This window comes from Cupressus sempervirens, chromosome 7 (genome assembly GCF_028749045.1).
Source record: "Cupressus sempervirens isolate cs-2001-9-10 chromosome 7, ASM2874904v1, whole genome shotgun sequence".
Lineage (NCBI taxonomy): Eukaryota > Viridiplantae > Streptophyta > Pinopsida > Cupressales > Cupressaceae > Cupressus > Cupressus sempervirens.
In genome coordinates, this window is record NC_143124.1 from 757,653,066 (window position 1) to 757,675,848 (window position 22,783).

Below are 22,783 nucleotides of genomic sequence, written 5' to 3' on the forward strand. Positions count from 1 at the left end.
TGAGTTTTACCTTTTCACTTGGTGGGTGGAAGTGAAACTGAAAAGGAGCTCAAAAGTCTTGATTGGAGGCTCCATGTGATTTTCATGTCAACAAAAATGTCTCATGAGAGACAAGAAGGATCTCAAAAGTCATGATTTGTGGCTAGATAAGCTATATTTCAACAAAAATGTCTCATGAGAGACAAGAGAAGGAGCCCAAAAGTCATGATTTGTGGCTAAATATGACTTTTATTTTCAACAAAGTATATGACTTTTAGTTTCAACAAAAATATCTCATGAGAGACAAGAGAAGGAGCCCAAAAGTCATGATTTGTGGCTAACTATGACTTTTATTTTCAACAAAAATGTCTCATGAGAGAGAAAAGGAGGAGCCCAAAAAGTCACTATTTATTGCTAAATATGACTTTTATTTTCAACAAAAATGTCTCATGAGAGACAAAAGGAGCTCAAAAAGTCATGATTTATGGCTAAATTTGGATTTCTTTTAATTCTTTATATAAAAGGAGGATTTTTATTTTGTGAGAATAAATAGATTTATTGATTTAATAAAAGTTCCATTTATTCTCAAACATTTGTATTTTCCCTCTCTTTTTTTTGAATTGCATTTTATGATTTTTAATTGTTTCTCTCCTCTTTTGAAGTTGATTTAGGTCTTATTAATTTGATAGATTATTATTTTTTTAATTTGCGTTGATTGATTAGAATTGCGTGATTTATGTCTTTGCCAATTTTTGGGTGTCTACACCAATAATTAGTGATAGTAGCCAAAATAGTAGCAACGACGGCCAGGATAGTAGCAATGGTGGCCAAGAAACAATAGCATCACTGAAAAAACCTTCACGCCCAAAAAATGGCTTTTGTGCTCGAAAAAAAGATTTTACCTAAAAAAATGCCTTACAGCCACCACTCTACCCACCCCATGGTCTGGTCCTCCTCCCCATGTGGCATCACTAACACTTGCCATGTGTCAGGTGCCATATCACTATTTTTGGGGTGCAATGGCATGTGGATGCTATGTGGCACTATCACATGGCATGCCATGTGGTAGCATTTTTTTGCTACAACAACCTCCAAGCAGTCAAATTTTATGTAATAAAATGCTAACATCAACATGATGTTAACACTGCATTAGCTCTGTAATGCCCCGTCAAGGGATCCAAAGAATTAACCTAGTATTTCACTAAGTTTGGTAGCATTTTTTTTTTTTTTTGAAAGTAATTACCACATACAACTTATGCACGATAACGGAAGCAATAGCAATGACCATCTAAAGAGTAAACTTAACATATACAATAGATTACATTCTTTAAGATCCCCTTAACGTGAATTACTTACATGAATCCATCTAGTACAACATCCACATGAAATAATATGATAAGTCCAATGTTCAATTATTACATATCCAACTGTTCATTCATCCACTGTACATGTCACAGGGTATGAAGGCTTAAAAGCATATACATATGTAGAATAAAGTACATCATCCTATTCTAATCCATGATACATCAAAGTAAAGATAATCACATGATACTCATGATACATCATCATAAAAGTCATTTACATCTATCAAAAAGATCAAATAAATAAACTAAGTGCATGGTTCCTCCCAACCGTTAATAGCATCATTAGACCATTATGGATCCTAGCCATCCCTCCGTGTGTAACATTCCAAGCACCGAAGAGATCATTGGTATTATCATAGTAGGAATGTCACTCCTAAACATCCTACTAACATAAAAAGTAAAGCATAAGATATCATCATCTAACATATGCTAATCATCAATGAAAGGATACATATCCACCATCACGAAGGATGCATTAACCACAAAGTCTCAATGAATCTCAAATGATAAGAGTGAAAAATACACTACCACCCGACCGCGTGGTACCTAAGTGGTCCACTCCCACCATGCTGAGGAGATAATCTCAAGTCCCAAACAAGTTATCAAAACCACATAACACACGACTCTAAAGTCCAGGAATCCTAAAAGTATACTAACTCAAAGGTTCCAATCACAAAACAAACATCTACTTCCCAAAGGAACACAATGACATGTAGGAACCTACTATGCAAGCGAGAAAGTGTCATCGCATTTATCTCGTACAAGTTACCCTGGCAGTTAGCTAAACTCCACGGGTCCATACAGATCTCATGCGACCACTAGTATCCTTTCATACTGACAAGGCATACTATGGAATGCAAGGTCACAACCATGCATTCTCTCTACTCCCATCCTAGCCTATACAAGCACTCAAGGCATGGGCGAGAACCAAAAACTCTTATCTTTTTAGGTTCATTTAGTTAGTATTAAGTGTGTGAATGTTATCACTTATTAACCAACTTACAATGAGTTACCCTAGCAGCCTCTTAGGGCCTCGGCCCCCATTGCAAGCCACTTCCCGACACTACATGCAGATATTCTACCCTAATGCTCATGGTATCATAAACATAAAGAAAGTCCACAAAATCACCATAATAAGGATCAACAAATATCCATGATTAAAAATCATTAAATATGCATAAAAGCATCAAATCACCATGAGCAACATCCATAGAAAATCATGAACACAACAGCTCTCTATTGGAAACTAAAGTATCACTGATAATCAAAATATCCATTGGTTCTCAATAACCAAAATATATCTCAAAATCATACTGATCGAAGGCTCCAAAATGGTTGAGTCAAACATGTCACATCATGACATCATCAATAATAAATCCACATATTAGTCCCATCATGGCGACTAGAATATATCCAAGGATAACTGATCGATGACCAAAATAATGGTTAAGTCAAGGGTTCCAGACATAAGAAATCTCAACTATAACAATCAGTATTCACAACCAATTCATAGAGCATTCCATCACATAATCATGGTTGGGTTTATAAAGATCGAATTAAAACATCATCAAGACATCACATTCACATAACCCCCAAGCCTCTGGTAGACGTCCTATACCGGTCAACACTAGTCAACCCAAAACCCAAAACATTAGCATAATGAATACACAATGTAAACACATGTTTTGGTTTCGCTAAGTTTTCAAATTTGAATTCATATGCAAAATCTTAGTTTTTGTATCCCAAGTTTAGAGGAAGAACATTTTCCTACGTTTTTCCATGTATTAATTTTGGATGGATTAAAAATTCCCTCTAAACTTCAGTTTCCAATTATAACATTTAAAAGATGTTTCCACTAACTTAATTTTCATATGCTTCATATATCTTATAATCTTAAACTATTAATTCATAATAGTTAAAACTATAAAATTACAAAACTAATCATCATTAAAAAGAGATGAATTTATAAATCTTTTATTATCAACTTTAAATCTTTTAATAACATATATATATATATATATTACATATATATATATATATTACATATATATATATATATATATTACATATATATATATATATATATATATATATATATTACATATATAAATATATATATATTTATATTTAAACATATACATACGTACATATATAATATAATATTTTTTTTTTTTTTGCATTTTATAAAAAACGGAACCGAATTTTATTAATTTCGATTCATAAAGGAAATCGAATAACAAAGTTTCTTTAGAACAAAGCCGAATCGATTATGCCGTCGGCTGTCACTGTGGTGACAATTGCCGCGGGTACCCTGCGACCAATACAGTCGTGGGTACACTGCGCAGCAGGTACCGCGCGCCCCTTTAAACACGGGTACGGGGTGCGATTCCGCCCCCACCCAACATGCATTAGTATTTGTTTAATCAAACAATCGCAGCGCGATTTAATAAGTTGCGATTCTGCCATAATAAGGTTGTGATTATATAAATATATTATATATATATATATATATATATGTATGTATATATATATATATATATATAACAAGGCTTATGTATATATATATAATATACAGAATCTTAGATTGTTTATAAAAATACAAGCTTTCATTTTCAGAACCTCTCTATGAAACTTGTTCTTTTAAGAATTTCTCTGATGACTAATTCTAATGGGTTTGTCCAAGAATTGCAACCCTAGTCCATATTATTTTCAGATCTAAACATATAGAATCCTTAAATAAAACTTAATTGCCCAAATTGAAAATGCACAATGAAGACATATGGAAAATACGAAGAAGACAGGGGAAAGCAAGATGCAGAAGTATCATAATGAAATCACAAGAATCTACCCGGATTCTGATGCTAACTCGCTTATCCTCAGACAACCCGTAGAGCAAGCTCCCCTTCTTCAGAATTTTCCCGAATCCTCCAATGCTTCAACTATTCTCCACGCTAACCATACTATCCACGCTATGTCCCAGCTCTATATCCAAGCTATTAAGGAATGCCCGAATATAAAGAGCTTTCGGATAACCCTAGAATGCTTCTAGAATCAGCTGGAAGATATCGCCAACTAAGCATGGAACTATTTCCAACCTTTTTGATAAGCCCTAGGGTTGTAGACACCATGTGCTTAATTGATGCACTAACCCCCGTGTTGTTGACACATGAAAAATAGGGAACTGCATTATTTCCTATGCAAACTTATAACTCCAATAACTTTTAAATTAATTTTCATTTAAATATTTATAACTCCCACTTTAATCTTCATAACTTTTATTTTAATTTTTATAACTTTTATTATTAATATTTTTTTATTAATTAATTAATATTTTATAATTATTATTTATTTTAATTTCTAATTTTCTTTTAATTTAATTCTTTTATTTCTCGATTAATTCTTCTTGAATTAATTATAATCAAAATATCAAAATCATGATATTTAATCTTCTCAAATAATTAATTTATTAACTAAATCTATTTGTTAAGACTTAATTAATGGAAAATTCACCATAGACCTTCATGATAAAATATGAAAACCCATCATAGGACAATTCATACGAAATCAATCTAAAAGATTAAAAATCACAAAATATGTCATCCAACACATTCAGTGGGTACTCAACTCAGATACTTGTCCTAACTCACTAGGACAAATGGTTTTAGGGTTTGGGATTTGGACTTGAGAATTTATCTCCCCTCTCTTATCATTGAGATAGTATAATAGGGTACGCTCATCCTAGCAATTTAGGGAAGTTGATACCCAGTACCTGCAACCTGCAGAAAAGCCATGCATGTACATACAAAATATATAGTGCTAAGCTAAAAAGGCAATGGCAGGAAGTGGTGCATCGTGTAGATCCTGACTAAGCAGGTGACTACGACTCCCTTCCTTAACCACATCAAAAATGCCATACAATAAGAAAACACGCACACCATACACATGCAAGTATGGGGTAAGTATCCATAATAAAACACATAAGATAATCAACCATCTAACTAATCATCAGTAGTAACTGAAAACAATATAATGATCATCATATACACATGAAATGTGAAGTCTAAATGATCTCATCATATAATAACTGAATCCATAACATAATGTCTGATAGTGTCAAAACAATACCACTAATCCATCTACATAAAACTAGTCCATCAAAGTCTGATAACAATAGCAATAATTTGTCCAGAGAAGATGTGAACGAGGGTAGGCACTACTATGAGCTTGTAACTTGCAGCTTCCATTCAGCTTCTACTTCAGCTTCCATTCAGTTTCTACTTCAGCTTCCATTAAGCTACCATAAGGCTTCCATTCAGCTTCCATAAAGCTTCCATAAAGCTTGTCCAAACACACTAGGAGAGCCTCTATTTAAAGGCCTCTAAGATGCATCTAGAGTATCTCTAGAAACAACTAGAAGATAAGTATGACAACCAAGCATGGGCCTTCCCCAACCTTCTAGATAAATCTTAAGGTTGTAGACACCATGTGCTCAAATAAAATGCTAACTTCTAAGTGTAGACAACTAGTGCATTCTTAGAGTGCAAACTCCAGTGTTGTCTACATGACAACTCTCAAGAATTTGCCAACTCCTATGTGAGCAAATATTAAAATAGTGCACATTAATTAATATAATATTTAATTTACTCTTTCCAATTTAATTTATTTATTTATTAAATCTCATGCACAAACTTTAATAATTCCACTTTTAAATCTTAATATATTTATATTTTAGTCACATGAAATCAAGAATCTTTTAATAATTAAAAATATATTTTCAACTTTTAAATTTCATTTTTCAAAACTTAATTGCTAAAATATTTATTAGCTTTAATAATAATATTATTTAGTCATTATTTAAAAATGAGCTCCAAATATATTATTATTAAAATAAATATTGTCACATTCCAAATTTAAACTTTTAACTTTTATCTTCAAATTTAATTATTTTATTTAATTAATTTCTCAATTAATAAAATAAAATAAATATTAAAATATCATATTAATTTTCCACCCACCCCACGGTCTGGTCCTCCTCTCCATGTGGCATCACTAACACTTGCCATGTGTCAGGTGCCACATCACTATTTTTGGGGTGCAATGGCATGTGGATGCTATGTGGCACTATCACATGGCATGCCATGTGGTAGCATTTTTTTGCTACAACAACCTCCAAGAAGTCAAATTTTATGTAATAAAATGCTAACATCAGCATGATGTTAACACTGCATTAGCTCTCCTACATGCCCTTCAGTTTCTTTTTTGACCTATTATTAGTTTTTTGGCCCTAACTTGAGCATACAGAGGTATTTTTCAATTTGAAAGAAGGGCCAAACAACTCATTCTAAGATGGAGACAGTGGTGTAGGAGGTTTTTTGTTTTGATGTAGTTTGGTTGCCTATTTGGTCAGTCAAAGCTGGATGTTTTATTTTTCACTCCGGAGGGCATATCTCGAGCATCCCATTTCTATTTTTCAAAAACATTATATTATTGCAAAGCTAGTTTCATCCACTTTTTAGAAATCCTATAATTTCTTCAAGATTCTATTCCATGCTCTTTCTATCATGTTTTTTACTTTATTACACTATGGTATATATCTTGGGTGTTTTAGGTCTAGGGATCATTTTCATGACATGGGGTCTCTTCTTTTGGGCTATACTATCTATTGTATCAGCTCTTTGCCCTTTATGATCATCAAATGGATGCTTCTAGCTCTTCCAGCCAAGCATTGGTCACTTAGTCTTCATAAGGGAAACCAAAACCAAAAGCCAAACTAAAGAAAGATTCATAGAAAACTAATTCAAAACCTCCTACTAACCCTTCCAAGGGTAAATCTTCTTTGAAGTCTATTGAGTCTTCCTCTATGACTAAGAAGAAATCAATTAAGACTTGTAGTTTTTGTTGAAAGGATGGACATCCCTTTTCCAGGTGTTGGAAATGTTTGGAGGCTTTAGAGGAAGCCATGCAAGAGCATCACACTTATTCTCCCCAATCTTCATCCCCCCTACAAGGAAAGGTCATGCTCTTACTACACGAGCAATGACTTTTGGGCCCACCTAGATTCTTGATTCTGGTGCCTCTAACCATATGACTCACACTCAATAATTGGTCACCTCACTTTCTCCTTGTGTTATTTCATAGATTTTTGTTGGGAACTCATCACATCTTTTAGTCTTGGATTCTGGTTCTATTGCATTAGTTGGGGGTTTTCTTCATGATGTTTTCTTTGTCCTTGACATCTCGACAAACCTATTGTCAATTTATTAGATTTTCCACTTTGGCTCTGGTAAGACAGTTATGTTCTCACCACATGATGTGGTTATTTAGGACTTTACATGATACTGATTTGATAGTGGCTACTGGGAGTGTTGACTCTTTATCTCCTTTATACAGATTTGATGGATTTGAGTCTTATGATGGCATATGTTCCTATCTTGTAGCACATGTAGATTTAGTGAGAACGTTGGCATGAGCATTTGGGCCATGTCAATTACAAATATCTTTAGCAGATGAGCACATAGGCACTTGTTCTTGGACTTCCTCAGATTTCTTGCATTGATGGTGTTTTTCAGGGTTGTGCTCTTGGAAAACAACATAGGGATCATTTTCCTCATGGACAAGCTACTCATGCTTTGGCACCATTGGAGTTAATTTTTAGTGACCTCATGTCATTTCTCACTCCTTTTTCCAGTGTTAGATATGTGCTTACTTTCATTGATGACTACTCCAGGTGCACATGGGTGTACTTTTTGAAGTACAAGTCTAATGTCTTTGATTCATTTTGAGTCTTAAAGATATTTATGGAGAAGTAATCTAGTCTTTCTATTTAGCAGATACACACAGATAATGGGGGTGGGGGGGAGTATATGAACCAAGCTTTTAGGGATTTTTTCTCTAAACATGGTCTTCAACATTAGCCTTTAGTGCCCTACACCCCTCAATAGAATGGTGTGGCATAGAGAAAGAATAGAACACTTTAGGATATGGCTAATTGCATGATATAGTCCAGGTCCATAGATTCATCATTTTGGTTAGAGGCAGTTAATTGTGCCAACTATATTCAAAATTGGATCCCTCACAAGGCAGTTTAACATATGACTCCTAAGGAGGCTTAGTCTCATGTCAAGCCTGATGTATCTTCATTTTGAGTTTTTGGTAGTGAAGCATGGGTATTTGTACTTGATGCTTAGAGGCACTAGTACATTTGGGTTCAATTCTTGACCTTTATTGGTCGAATTATCGACCCAATTTTGGACCAAATTTTGACCAAATTCGACCAACCCATTGGTCGATATTTTTCTAGTCAAAATTTTGACCAATCTATTGGTTGAAAACCCAACAAGCCATTGTCTAAGGTCATGCAAGAATTGGTCAAAATTTTGACCAATGAGGGTCAAAATTTTGACCAAAAAAGGTAGAAAAAAATTTGCGCGTTGGTGGAAATTTTGACCAACAAAGGCAAAAAAAATTTTAGGCATTGGTGGAAATTTTGACCAATGAAAGTGGAAATTTTGACCAACAAAGGTGGAAAAAATTTTAGGCATTGGTGGAAATTTTGACCAATAAAGGTAGAAAAAAAATTTAAGCGTTGGTGGAAATTTCGACGAATGAAGGTGGAAATTTCAACCAACAAAGGTAGAAAAAAATTTAGGTGTTGGTGGAAATTTCCACCAACAAAGGTCGAAAAAACCCAAGCGTTGGTGGAAATTTCCACCAACAAGAAGGTCTAATTTTTTTTCAGGTATTCTATAAAACTATTCACATGTCTTGCCTATGATACGACATTTTACATGCATCCTACACTCTCTCATCCGGCTGATGATGGATTACATAAAGTGATCTGAAACCATGATTCTAAAAAACACACACAATCAAATCCAAAATGAACTTACACTACAAATGGATTACGGAAATCTGATATTATTAATTTTACATGCATGTCTACCAAGACAAATACATGTTTAAGTTGTGATTGTCCTCGTAGACATGCGTGCAATTTTACCAATATCATATTTCCACAATCCATTTGTAGTGCAAGTCCATTTTAGATTTGATTTTTTTTTTTTTAGCATCATGGTTTCAGATCACTCTGTGTAATCCATCATTAGCCGAATGAGAGGGAGTAGGATGCATGTAAACTGTCATATCATAGGCAAGACATGTGAACTGTTTTATAGAATGTTGCAAAAACATTGACAATAACTAATATGAAGAATATATAATTAGTTATACAATTGAAAAAAATCATGTACCAGTGAGTTGATCAAAATTTCAAGCAAAAAAATTTTCACCAATAGGTTGGTTGAATTTGGTCAAAATTTGGGTCAAAAATTCAACCAATAAAGGTCAAAAATTGAACCCAAATGTCCTAGTGAAAGTATGCTCACCAAGTTGACTCTTTGAGTTTGGTCTTCAAGTCACCTCACCAAAGTGCCTCATCAAGGTTAGTCTTTAGGTCTGCTCATTGAGCTTGCTCACCAAGTCAGCTCACCATGTCGCATCTCTAAGTGGCCTCGCTAAGTCGGCTCGCCAACTTGCCCCACCAAGTTGCCACTTTAAGCCCACTCACCATGTTTAATTTTGAAAATAACATCTAGTTACCAAAATTTGACATATTATGTCAATGATTAAATGGAAAATAGAGTAAGAAGGTATAGAAAATACTGTTTGTCCTCCTACTGCTTTGATACTATGTAGACCAAAAAATCTAGTGATCAATGTGCTTTCATAAGTATGAACATGATTATAGTAATTTGGTAGCATACAAAGAAGTACCTATAAAATGGTCACACTGGTAAACAATGAAGAAAAGAAAAAAATTAGGATGTTGAAACCCTGTGGAACATTAAGGCAAACTGAGGAATCCCACAATATAAAATTTGTGTACCTTACAACTAGCATTAGTTGGCTACCACACCTAAATGTATAGCTTAAGGACTCGTTTAGTTACAGCTAGCATCTTAAGATACAAAGATGCATCAATTTCCAAGGATGATGACAAAAATTGCCAAATAAACTAAGAACAATAACTCCCACTTTCTTCGACTAATTGTAAAAATTGCATAGATGAGACTAAATTAGTATGCATGGTGTTTAAAATGTAAATCTCTTGTACACCCAAAACCAAGTGTGGAAAATTCAAAATTTTGTGAATCCAATATGTCTAGGGACAAACACACAAACTCAATAGTATATTTCAATACAGTCTTCTTCAATAACAAGAAATTGACTAAAAATAAATACACATTTTAAAATCATATTGTTTTCATCATTCAAATATTACACATATACATTTTTCATTCTCTTGTTAGTCTGACTTTGAATTTTTTGTTAGCAAAATCAATAAACATTACAAGGCATATCCATATAAATGTAAAATATTAAGCAAGTCACTAGTCATATGTGTGAATATGCAAATAAATATGCAAACCTGATTCCCAATTGCAGATTGAGCATTAAGTCATAATTTTTGTGCCCTTTATAGATGATTTCACCCAGTTTCTTACTTTCATTTGGCTGCCATTTATGCCCTCTTTTCACAGCCTTGGAAGGCACATTTATTCTGGATACCTCATTAATCAAAACTCCTTGAACATATTCTCTCTTGACAGCAAATTGCACAGGAAAAATTTTGGGATCACAAGTTCTGACACCCTCGTCATTATCATCAAATTCCTCACTACTTGAGCTTCTTATCCCATCAAAGGAAAAGGTTCTTACTATTCTGGATTCAAGGGTTTTTTAGGATGTTGTTTCGGAGCTAGGGGCATAAGAAGTATTCAAATAAACCTCAAAATCAGACATAGAAGAGCTTCTCTCCTTCCAACAAGATTTCTCATCAACGAAGAGATCGTCATGCTGATCCACATTGGAAGGTGAGGATTCCAAAAGGTGGCATAGCCTAGTCTGATTGCCACATGCAGGATAAAATGTACCTTTCCCATCTTTGAGCCCCTTACTCTAGGTCCCCATATAACAACTCCCATCTGCCCATCTGTAGACTCGATGGCCAAGCTTCAACCCATCAAGCCATTGTGCATCATATTTATCCCCATTGGTCTAACTCATAATCCCCATTTGATCATGGGTTTCCACCATATCTTCTAACTTATCATAAAAGATAACAAGGTTAAGCCTACTAAGATTGGCATGAAAATCTAGCTTCTCTTTTTGTTCCTTGAAAATCACTTCTTTGAAGGCATCATAGTATACAATCTTCATCCTCACACATCTGTTTCTATAATCTCTTAGTCTTGCCATGTGTCCCGCTTCCTCCAATTTCACCATTTCTGCCTTTAGCTTATTGATGTTCTCCATGAGATTTTCCTCCACCTCTCCTACCGTTCTCAAGCAAAGACTGGCCTAGTAAGAAATAAAAAGAACAATTCTTAGTACATATTAATTTAACAAACAAATTGTGCATCACAAAGCTTTTCATAGTTAAACTCAGTTTCATATGTACCAATTTACTATGAACTAATGTTTTCTACTTATGTATAAATATATTCCAACTATAAGACAATTATTAGGATTCAATTATATAATTTTTGAATCCAATCTATTGATTCATTCACATGAATAAATGATCGGCTCTATATAAAAATCTATGACTTTTTAGTTGAATTTGTGAACTCATTTCTCATGAGTACCTGTATACAAGAATCTCTCTCATGAGAATGATGGTAGTAGATGGATGCAATAAAAAGACAAATAAAGAGGAAGGCAATAAATGGACAAGTTATTATGGATCAGTTAAGTGGGTTCTTATCACTGATTACTTATGAAAAATAGACCAACAAATTTAACTGAAAAACTACACAATTAAATTATAGTTCTAGAAGTATCATAATTTAACTTGCTGTGAAAAAATATCAAAACTTTACAAACTAAATAGATAAAAGTAGTTTTCATTTTAGAAATTATAAAAAATAAATTAAAATATAGATCAAAGTCTAAATGCTAAATCTGCCATTCACTCTTCCAGGTTACATCATGGATCCAATGATAGGCTTCCAAACCTGATTGCTAAGTAATCTGTAGTTCTCTTCAACTGGTTGAATTAACAATTTAGCACTAAATTCTATTCTTCTAGACCCAATTCTGCTCTTCTATCAAATCAAGCAAGTGAAAACTAAATTCTATTTAGGATATTGCATTATGAGTACAATGAAGGATAAAAAAGTTCTTAAAAAACCAAGCAAGATGACAAATTAGAAGGCATTTTGAAACTAGCCTCCATCTTTGCTTTTTTGGCTTGCAAATAATTAAAAAGTAAGATGAATAATGTCAAGAAGCTTAATTGAATTCCAAGCCCAAGAGCATCTAGTTGGACTTCCATGGTAGAAGAAGGTGCACCTTGTGATAAGGGAAGCATAGAAAACCCTTCCAAGTTAACATTTCTTGTGTCAGCATGGAAGATTGCATCATACCCAGTGTGATTTGAAATATTAGCCTGATCTTGGGTAGTAAATAGGGAATTCAATAAGAATGGTTGCAGACACAGAATTCAAGAAATGAATTTCATTGATATGTGTAACATTTTAACTGATGATAAAAAAACTCTATAAAATTACCAGGAGTAAAGGAACTTCCTCGATAGGAAGCTTTGCTTGAAGATCCCCTTGAGCTACCATAGCCTAAAGAAGAGGAAGGAAGAGACAATTGTTAGAATCCTAAACAACATACAAATACCACAAACAAAACAATACATGCATAACTTGAATGGGTGTGGCTAAAAATGAAGGTGGCTATGAGCATTCGCATGCAAGAAGTGTGTAAATGCTTGTCATAAATAAACTAAATGAAAGAAAACATTCAATCATGTCCAAGGGATCACTAGCATATAAATATCAAAAAACCTCCAAGGAAGTACTTTCATAAAACTGTAAGCTTATACAACTGTATATTGTAGGTAATAGCAGATAGAAGAAAAGGGAATAGAAACACAAGAACAAGGATCCAAGAAATTTTTTATTCTGGAGAATAAAATGGAGCACTAGCATTCAAGATAGATGCTTCTGCAGGACAGAGACTAGGACAAAGACACACAACTTATATTCACCACTACAAGTCACTTGCATAATATCTGGGTGCTCCAACCTTGTATGGCCATCAGAAATGGACACTTGCATTAAAGAATGGTGCCCTTCCCTCTGCAAATCAAAAAATTGGACACATGTACTAAAGAATGGAGATCCTACAGACCAAGAACACAAACTATTTTGCAGAAACACTACTCCACGACAATTCTACACTATGGCACTGGTGTCTGGACAAATAGTGGAGCCCTAAATACTAAGAGATGCATGATCATTCACAGTTTAATCAGATTGACATATAGTACTATATGGACTCTGGACATCTGGAAAGCTAAATATTTACCTGAATAGGGACAAAAGACAAGGGTGTTGTTGTTTTGGAGATTTTCTTGGTCAGTCCTCTAGGTGGTATCTTTCAACCTCAACTGAGCCGATTGAATATTTGGGTGTGTAAGATAGCTAGAGACTAGCCAAATACTGTTAAGTGGTGTTTACGAGAGACAAAACAACAAATCTTGGATATCAAGTTCAAAAGAAGGTAAAATTTAACAAAACAATAAGATCATTGTTTCGTAGCTGTTGAAATCTAACTTGTAAGACAATGTTTCTTAGCTTTTAAAACCTAGCTTGTATCCTATGTATTCAAAATCTGGCATCTCATACCCAAAAAAAAGGTGACAAGATGGAATCAGAGCTAGAATGAACCTAAAGATAACCCTAAATTCTTCTCACGGCAGCACTGACAAAAATTATGGCAAATAGAAGATCTTTTCCCATGCATGGTAGGACATATGCACAAAAATACCCATAGCCCTTGCATGCCACAACATCTCTGTTAGGAATTGGAAAAGCACACTTCCTCTCGCAAAAAAAATGTTTCTTGACAGTTCACAACTTCTAAGACCTTTGTTGTGAAGCTAAAAGATGGAGAGGAAAAAGATAACAAAGGCATAATTTATGAGATTGAACTAATGTCAAATTTATGAATTACGACAGTAGAATCTGAAGAGAATGCCATCTTTAAATACATACACTAAAATTTCATAAGCATAAGATACCAAAAAGTCTTGCATGGGAATGTACCTAGTACAATCAATTATGAGAAGTTGTGATGACATAAAAATACCCATTAGAAGAAAATAGTCTCAGAATGAGGAAGATGTCAAGATTTTCATAGTTGAGAGTTATGCCATTTTAACCAACTTATGTCGCATTTAGAAAAATCTCCAAAGTCTATATGGCCTAATAGATTTTACTCACGTAGGAAAAAAATAACATTAATTTATTTCATGTGAAAATTATAGCATAAAGAATATATATATCCCTCCTTTCAAAGTGTCAATTTACTGAAGCTCATAGTCCTTGCCAACAATTTAAAGAAGATTATAACATATTCACAAGTAAAGCTTTTATATTTTGTATTTTACATCAAAGTCGTACAAAAACCATCAAAAACCAACAATGGAAAAGCACCAACATCCAAACAAATACATGCATGACTAAATAGTAAACAAAGTAGCATGTGCATTTAACTTTCTATATAATGCTTGACAAGCATGACTTCGCATAATTTATTAACCCCATTCAAAGAAATATCACCAATCATAAAGTAACAACTTATCCAACTAAAACCTCTGGTCTAGGGAGACTGTACTTACCTGATCTTCTATAGAAAGAATTGAATGAAGATTTGGTATTGAATCAACACTTTCAATCTTCACAGTCACATGGATATCTGCACCACAACCTTCACATAATTACAAATACAAATGCATTGATATTTTATCACATTTTAAATTTTGATTTAAAATATAAATTAAGGGAACATGCTATATCAAGCCCAATATTGTCTGCAAAGGATTATATTACACTGGAAAGTTAAAAATTTTCTTCAAAGGTTTACTTTTAAGGTAATCTTTCAACCCATGCACCACCTTAGCATCTTTAACAAAGGAAACAACATAATAGTCTATGCCATTCTCAACTCCAAATTTAATATCATCCCAATCTTTATTTGTGAAAAAAAAGACAAGAAATAGATTTTATCAAATACCAAATTAAGCTATCTCAGATGTTGTGTTGGTCAAAACAACTCATCACATATATAAGTAACAACAAAATACAAATATTACACATATTTCAAGATTGATAAACATATCATTCAATTATATTCTAGGTAACTTCAATCAATCAATATTAGGTACAAAAAAGGGAAATCACAATGAAATCAAAGTCCGTAAGAAAGAAGAAGATTGAGATGTACATGTCAATAAGCAACAAAAATCTAATTTGCTATGCATGCCTAAGAGTTGATAAAATGGTCTTAACCTGAAATAGAAGGCAGGGTAGCACTTTTTCCATGCACATTTAAGTGTCATCATGATTTAAGCTCTCCTCCATTGATTACTTCACAAATTATAGAATCTGATGTTTTTGACTTCACTTGTAGTGACCTCATCCCCCCTAGAGAAATTCAAATAATGACAAGAAATAGAAAGCTATGAAAATGTTGCGAATAACATTAGTAACTCTATTCTTTTCAGCTAATAAATGAATTTTAAAGCTAGCACAAGAGAACGTACCATCAACAAGTAGTGTGTCTCCTTTCTCCACATCATTCACAAAATCATCATAATTCATGCTTACACAGTCTTCAGAGCCCACTCCTCTTTTGATTGTGAAAGTAAACTCTTGGCCCTTTGTGAGCATGATAGGCTATGGTAGATGTCCAGTTCTGACTTTAGGGCCCTACAATAAAATGATCTTTTAATTTATTGTTTGAGCAAAGGACTAACTCAAAAGACATATCAAAAAGGGGGTTATCTGAAAAATTGCACCTAAAACACAAAAAATGACTATTAATAATGTAGATATATTTTAATTTAGGATGAAAAAAAAGTGAAATAAATTTCAAATCTACATCTTTTCTAATTGGCTAACAGTGTTGCAATATGAAAATAACCCACATTATGATGTTTTCAAATAGTTAGTTCCAGCAACAACCTGTATATAATAAAGGAGTTTCAACACCTATGCAACTCTAGATGAAAGAAAATCTTGTATGATCTTAAAGATTTCATGCATATTGATAATATTCTCCTATTATAAGATTTCATGCATATTGATAATAATAAACTTAGATATCATTTATAAAACAAACTCTCAGACATTAGCAGTAGAAAATGCTTCCTATTTAAATTACCTGCCAACAAAATAAGCGTCTGACATTACAGATTAAAGCCCAAAAACAGTTATAGCAAATGCATAGAAATAGATCTGAGCCTAGATCAAGATAGCTCAAGTCCATACGAAATGTCTCAATGATTGAGTTTCTATATATAGTTATCTTATTTTAGGGCACCAAAATGGGTTTTATCCCATCACACAAGTAAATGATCTATTAAAATATCCTAGATTTGTAATTATAAACCTTTACTTCGAACAAAATGCCACAATCAAGTTGTGAACTAGAGAATAGTGGAAGGCCACACAAGAAATTACTTCCCACCAATCCTATGATAAGAAAAGATAATGCTCATGTTGGTCTGATTTTTTGCATATCAATTTTTTTTTGAATCATAAAAAAAACTAGATGAGAATCCTCTGGTAAGTCATAGGGTTTTAGGTTTTTGTCTAGTGTATTTTGATACCTTTGAATGTCTGTGAAAAAACCTAGGTTTGGCTTTTAAAATTTACCTTGGCGCGAATTCTTTTTGAAAAAAGGGGCGAAGAATGAATATTCTTCTCCTACCTGTTTGGACGTCATGGTTGAGTCTTATGAAAAAGGGTTTTAGTCCTACTATCATATCCAATTTGAATCCACGGCTGTCACATACTCGCTATGGCAAGATGCTCATATGTTACGCATAGTGAGATAGCGATCAACGAAAAATTACCTGCGATACTGAAAAGTAGAATCCGATGCCGCAAAATGTGTTCACGGGATGATCTTATGACCACATGATACGTCCCAGACCTTTCAGTTTCAAGAAGGAATGAATGTGCGAAAAAAATTTCAATTGGTGTCACCGGAGTTCAAAATTATCCAACGATTCACCAAGTCGCTAACAGGAAATACTTGCAATTTGTCAATGGCGATATAGCGAATGCTTGGATTTTCCAAAGATGATGTCCTTCTGAGGTAAGAAGTAATTTTGGAGGATCCCGATGAAGATATGGTGCACGTTTTACTTTTGTCCCTCTGCAGGTTAATGCATTTTGTTACCCAATTAATTTATCTTTATATTAATTTGAGCTACTCATTTTTTTATTATGTGAATAGTTATAAATGCTATAATTTGTGTGTTTTATTTTTTTTGTAAATTGATTAATTATATATATTTATTATATATAAACATGTATATTATCTTAGTTTAATTTATTTTCTTATAGTATTTGAATATTAAATCAATTAAAATAATCTCTATTAGTAATCTGATATACGGTTCCTTACTCCTAACATTTTCTACTAACCATTCCTAAACTATACTGTAACTATCCCTTACATCTTGCTTTACTTCCTACCACCCCTTATCTAATTTTACCACTAATTCCCTATCCACTAGCCATTAACCCTTATAGCCTTTAAAAAATAACAATATTTAAGCCAAATCTTTTATTTACTACATTTTACTTTACTTATACATCTTCCCATACAAATAACATTAATCCACTTAATGTCCCTATAATCCCAACCTGATGCCAACCTTCCCAGAATTCATGTGACATGGGGTTAAGTGAATCATTACTTTTGTTGTTTTTTGTTTGATGAAATTGACTTACTGTAGGGAGGTTTGTCAATAAATATATGATAATACTAAGTCCCATAAAATACTTAAAAACTTCATCCTTAAAATCATTCACTACACATCCATCTCACAATCTATGCATGTAAACTAAAATACCAAATTAAGCATAACTATTCATAGCTTGAAAGTAAATAAACATTCACACATATGACACAAGATATGATTACCCAAAAACCCTCTAATGAGAAGGTAAAACTAGGGTGGGGATGACACCCATACATCTTCACTACTACATTTATAAAGTATATCCAATGAATGTTACAATGTTTGATCATGAAATATTATCTACCCTGTTAAAGGTATGCCCTGTTAAAGGCTTACAAAGCCTATTATGTCTTACCTTATTAAAGGATTTCAAGACCCTATTAGAAGTGTGCCTAGTAAGAGGACTTCAACTTACAATGAAGTAAGCACCCTATTCAAGTATTTATCTCAACATGTTAGGACTACTCTGTTAAGAGATTTAAACGATTCACCTATTAAAATGTCTCAACAATGATCCTTTGTTAGCACTCTACTACTTGATTTTAGATCACCTCTTTGCATGTATTCTTGATCCTTCTTTGATTAGATGTATCTCTTCTATCCTCTAACTCCTTTACTATGTTCTCCTCTAATATATTCTATAATTCATGTCTCTAGATCAAAATTCCTTATTCACATCTTGATTCTCTTTTTGCATGCACAAAATTCTCTCTCTACTCATCTCCTTACATTCTATATTAGGGTTTACCCTTCTTATGAAGATCTTGGTGACTTAGGGTTAGGTATGAATCAACGATTGTAATTCACCTATTGCTTAATCCTTCTCTTTTTTCTGATTGGTTGCATGTGTTGCATTGGGATAATCAATCAAGATTCATTCTTATCATCTAGGATCTCAAAATATATCCTTAAGTTGGTTCCAAAATAATTTACATAGGATTTTGTGCCATTACAAACAACTATGTCAAAACTATATAACTCGACACTAGAAGTCCCTGATGCTCAACATCAACTACAACTTCAATGCTAGAACTCAACATCTGAATAACTAAACATCCTTTGATTAATCAGCTCTTGAATCACTCGACATCATCTATCTACTCAACACTTAAGTGGATTGGCACCAACTGTTTACTCAACATACACTAAGAATCTCACTTGATATGCACTATCTGACATGTTATGCTCCAAATGTATTACTTGTTCGCAATGAACTAATCTTGTAAATGACTTAAGTGTATAAACACTCATATGTCAAAACCAATTTGAGATTAACAATCTCCCCCTTTGACATGAGTGGATAAAACACTTGGTCATGCATGAATATCTTTAACTTATAAGCATAACTTAGATAATCACCATCTTTACTCGGTATAATACAAAATTTCAAAATTTTGCAAAACTTGAATTTACTATCATACCTCAAAATCTTATAAATCCCCTTGAGTTGATTACTATATCTTGAATCTTGAATCAATACTATTGCTAAGTAAATATGCATATGCTATACTTTTTTTATGTCTTTGATTCCCCCTTTATTTTGTCTCCCCCAAAATTGTATCTATTCACCACTTGGAGTCAATGTCACTAAAAAACTTATTATGCTCCCCCTTTCTTATTTCTCCTCCTATCTTATTACTCCCCCTTTTTGACACTTATGTCAAAGGGTTATACCTGAATAGTGTTTTTATCCAAAAAAGATCTATGGATCTCAAGTATAAGCTTCAAAGCTACATCCCAATTATCACAAGCTACCTCCAATGATTTGATTTGGATGGCCAAATTGGCAACAAGATAAACTAAGCCTTCTAGTATAGAAAGATGAGGATCTTTTTGCATTAGTGTCTCTACAAAGGCTAGCTCCTTGTGAAGTATTTCCATGGGTGGGGTCAACATGGATTGGATGCTAATCAGTGTGGCCCAAATATTTTCTTGTTGAGCATGCAAGTCAACCAATTGACCTTGGGAATTCATCAAATTCTTGAAGTGCTTCTAACTCTGAGCTAGACAATTGGGTAGAGTAATACCTGTTAGCTTAATTTTTGCCTTCAAATTGTCAATATGGCACTATACTTCTTGTGTGAACAAATTTGTATCACACAAATTGGTGTAAAGTAAGAAAATATTCTCTAAGATTTTATTTACACTTTTAGTCTTGGTTGCTAACTCAACCTGACTAAGTGTAATAGAACTTGATACCTTGTCATTTGCCTTTCCTTGAAATTTTCTCTCAAACCATTCAAGTAGTTTGACATATGAATCTAGTTCTGCATCATTTATGTGTTCTACAATGATTACCAACTATTTCATGATAGGCTTGTCTTCTTCAAGTGATGGCAGGCTAAATGCATCAATAAATATATTCTTGATGTCTTGTAATGCTTGCTTCTACCTATGCTCCCTTATGAGTAGCTCTTGACACTTTTTCCTTGCAAGTGCATCTTGTAGTATGCCCATTTGTTCAATTCTGATTGTTGCAAGGTCAAAATTTGGTAGGAAAATCACTTCATCCAAGTTGACATCAATAAATGATGTAACCTCACCTACCTTGGATGTACTAGACCTTGGTGATTATAATGGTGTCGCTTCTATACTCGACCTTTGAAGTGCTTGACTTGGACGAGTAGTAGTTGTTGGTAAGGTAACCAATGATTTTATTGACAATTTATCCTCAGGCTTATTAGAAACAATAGTCCACCAAGATAACTGAGGGGGGGTGGGGGGGGGTGTGAATTAGTTATCCAATAATTAAAACACTTATCTTCTTTAAAAAAACTTAACCATTCAACCAAAGTAAATAGAAACAATAGAAAGATTCACATAAACAAATACACTAGATATGTTGACTAGGGAAACCCTTGATCAGAGGGAAAACCCCAATGGGAATGATTCCCGCAAGATGATGTACTAATATAAATATTCTTTGTTAGAGTATAGACCCTGTTAGGAGTCTGTTACAACATTTAGTAAAATCAGTCCCTATTAGGAGACTTTGAATCCTTGTTAGGAGATTCCAACCCTGTTAGGAGTTGTGGTACAATGTATGCAAGAAGATCCCATTGCCAAAACATGCAATTTCAACTACGAGAAGAGCTCATTTCTCAAACAAGTAATTTACTATTATTTATCTTCCCTGCTTGCTCTTTTCTCTATCCTATCAATAAGAGCAATTACTATTAGGCCTTGTAGACTAGGTCATAAACCTCAAATCCAAATACCAAACCTTGGATCACTCAGAAAAACCTTGGCAATGAAGTTTCCTTTACTTCACCACTGCTTTGCTCAACTTCACATTCCATACTCTCTGCTACTTTCCAAACATTCATAATTTAGATATATCCATGCCATGATAAAGGAAAATATCCTTCCTTTATACCAAGTCCATTAAACAACTCCTTGAGTTGGTTGTTAATCCTTCTCAATTAATTATTATAGGACCACATTAAGAGCATGTTACACTTTGTGATAACACAAATCTTCCACCTTGCAACTTGAATAACTTTTTGTACACATAATATTATTACAAGTGAGCTTAGCCATGCCATCCTTAACATGTCTTCTCCAAGTCCTCAACCTTGATCCTCAATATATCAAATCTGCTAAGAGATATAACAAGTTTACCCAAACATGCCTCTATAAACTCTATCTTAGAACAAACATTACCAAAACTTACATAACTTCTTCTAGACTTAGCCTTTCTACTTCTGATGTTAATTGAATATGCTAGATACTCAAATTTATCACTCATAACCATTAGTGGTTGTTATGTTCAACTAGTCAAGCATATCAAATTGATCTTTCCATTGTTCTTTTGTCAGATACCACATAAGACATCAAACATGCTATATTGACATCAATGACAAACTCAGTCATGAGTGTTACATATTATCATCAAACCAATATTCCAAAAATCTCTCCATTCTTCCAATGAGGCTATGTAGTCAAGTTTGAATCTTCCATCTTTCATCTTCTTTCTTTTCAATTTTAATTGCATCTTGAACTTGTTTTGTGGGTAGATGAGTATCTGCCTATCTTGTTTGAACTTGTGTTTTATCCCATGCTTGAGTAGAAACTTTTGGTACTAACAAATTTTGCACCAATTTTTTGATGTTAGCCATGGTGGTTGTTTCTTTCCTTTGATACACACAATGGATAATGTAGGTTGCATCATAGTAAAATAAGGGGTTTTTGATGTCTCGAGTTTTCGCCTCTATAAATGTCTTCTCTGCCTCCTTAAGTTCATCTACACTCACCAATATAGGGTGACTACATAAGTTTTTGTTGGTGGTGGTGTCTAGTATTATCTTCTTCATGTCCTCCTCTATTAGTGAATTAATGTTTTGAGTCATAGTGTCAGAAACATCCTTGATCTATATGATTTTAGTGTCTACTTTTGTCACGTGTAGTGGATTGGCACTCAACATTTGTATATCTGGTATACTCTATTCTAGTTGCTATGCATCTTTAGTTATTGCCTATTTTTGTTCCCATTTTTCAGTTCCTTCCATATGTTCATCCTTCTAAGTATCAACTTTAGTAACCTCAATTAATTCTTGCTCATCTTTATCTTCATCTACCTCAATAGGTTTCTCCTTGATTACCTTAGATGTTG